Source organism: Tursiops truncatus, chromosome 16, assembly GCF_011762595.2.
Source record: "Tursiops truncatus isolate mTurTru1 chromosome 16, mTurTru1.mat.Y, whole genome shotgun sequence".
Classification (NCBI taxonomy): domain Eukaryota; kingdom Metazoa; phylum Chordata; class Mammalia; order Artiodactyla; family Delphinidae; genus Tursiops; species Tursiops truncatus.
Genome location: NC_047049.1, coordinates 8,216,718 through 8,219,217, shown reverse-complemented (window position 1 = coordinate 8,219,217; position 2,500 = coordinate 8,216,718).

Here is a 2,500-nt window from a genome sequence, read left to right as displayed (position 1 = left end):
GTTACACACTTCATGACTCACGTTAACACAGTCGTGAATATCCCATCACTTCTCTCCAGCTCCGATCAGCATGACATGCAGGTCCGGCCGCAGTGTGGCCCCCTGCTGGGCGCACTCCAGGCCCTGGGTACTCAGCTGCCCGGTCTTGCGGGCCTCAGTTTACAAGGAGCAATGGGAACCCTGTGTCAAGGCCTGGACAGGGACAGGCGTCTTGCTTCTTTGGTGAGTGCGACCTCATTGCTTGTCTGGAGATCTGTCAGAACCTGTGCTCAGTGAGGCCCAGCCTGGGCGCTGAGGACCTGGTCCTAAGGAGGTCAGCCCTCCCAGACCCCCACTGGGAGCAGGAAATATTGCTCACAACCAGAGGAAAGTGAGTTTCTATTCTTTAGGAAACTGAGTTAAAATATTCTGACTGTCTTTCTGCCATGTTAACCTTTCAGTGCTGCCTTTAAGGAATCAGAAAGCAAATGATCTTCAAAATGATGTGAGTGTGTGTGTGTATGCATGTGTGTGTGTGTGTGTTCACTGATTTATTACTGTTAAACCTGGTTACCTGGTCACCAACATCATTCTGATGTTGCAAAGTTGAGTTACCTTCAAGTTCCAGACCAAAGATACCTGCTTGAGAAAGTGACTGAGGGCCTCTGGCGTACGCAGAAGGGGCCAGTCGATGGTGCTAGAGGTGCTGGCTTCACCCCTAACCAATTCTGTCACTTAACCTCTTTGGACCTCAGTAGCCTCATATCGAAAATGTAGATGAGAAGCTTTTTTTCTTGTCATTGTGACAGGGATGAAATGAAGTGCCATAATGTTTGGACGTGTTTTATAAACTCTTATGTGCTGTAAGAGATTAGTTAACACTTCACACTGTACTTCCTACACACACTGATGACCCTCCAGCAAGAGTCTCCAGGCCGGGGCAGCAGGCCACGGTGGGAGGATATACCCATGTGACGAGTTGGCCTCCAGCCGCTCCACCCGACCGCTTCTCATAGAGTTGGCTCTTCAGGGCCTATGGTCATGGACCACCCTCATCAGAATTACCTAAAAGAACTCACTAAGAATGCAGAGCCCCAGACCCCAGAAGTATGGCCCAAGAATCTAACTCTTTAGCCAGGACCCCAATTTATCAGGTGATCCTGATAACTACTGAAGTATGAGAATCGTGGATCCAGTGATGCTCATAGAAACGTGTTAACTCAGTCATTTATTCCACAAAGTTACCTGGTCACCAGTCTCTCGCCAGGGGCTATTTGTGGGGACAAAGTCTTTGGGAGCAGGGGAGATGTGCAGGTGAACAGCTCACTCTGATGCCAAGTATCTAATGAAGATATATCCAACCCTGAAGTCTGTAGGCCACACGACAGGCCAAGAGATGAGGAGATTGCTGGCTTTCTGTTCCGTTTCCTCCTCTGCCGGGCAACACTCCACACACGGTATCTTAGCTATTTCTCCCCAGAACTCTGAAAGGTACAGAAGGACAATGAGACTCCTCGAGGTTCAGTAACTTGCGGGATGCTGTGAAGTCAGTGGTGTGTCAGTAAGTGTTCAGTCTCAGGGTGGGCAGGGGAGCCCTGATCCACACACCTTCCCCGGGGGATCCTGAAAGGACAGAAGGGCCACAGTCCCTGCGCCATCTCCTGAGGGGGAGCTGGGACCCTGCCTGCCCAGAGTTCCTGGGGTCTTCACCAAGCCACCCTCCTCCCCTTTTTCCAAAGAGTTCCCGCATGGTGTATCATTTAGGTCTCTTACGGACTGGAACTTGCTGCCTCACCAGACCCGGAGCAGGTGGTGTGTGGGCTGACAGACGGCCACAGTGGAACGCAGGCCGGGAGCGCTGCGTATCAGCCACACCAGGGCTCTGCTGAGACTGGCCGTGCACGAGCAGGCCTGTGCACCTGTGAGCGCTCAGGGTCAGATACAGGCCTCTCCTGGCTGAGGGAACACCTAGGGGGAGTCACGGTGTGTCTCAGCGTCTCCCCCCCGCCACGCCGCTGGCTTGAGGATGCTGCTGCGGCCCCAGCTGAAGGGTGATGGGAAGAGGGCACCATAAACCAAGCGCCCCCAGGAGAGTAGCAGCTGCCCTGGGGACAGGCGGGGGAGGCCTTGGAGATAGCTGGGGCCAGGGCCTTGATCATGGAGGTTGGAGAGATGTGCGTTCCTTCCCCTCCCAGCAAATGCAGCTTACCTGAGCGCCCCCAGCTCAGCCCACAGAGGGAGAAGCATCAGCCCCGGGAGGCTCAGCGAGGACAGGTCGGGTAGGACCTCCACGGTCTGGCCAGGCTGGCGCTCGGGCTGGGACGGGTGGCCCTGAGGCATGAAGGTGCCCAGACATCCCTCCCTTTTCTCAGGCAGACTTTCTTGACTCAGCCCGTCTTTGACACACGTAAGGAAGGATTCAGGGGTGGGGGTGGGGGACAGGAAGCTACAAAGAGCCAATCACCCTGCACCGGAGGCTTCAGGGCTGGTTCTTTCCGAGTGTGTGTGCGCGCACCCGCGC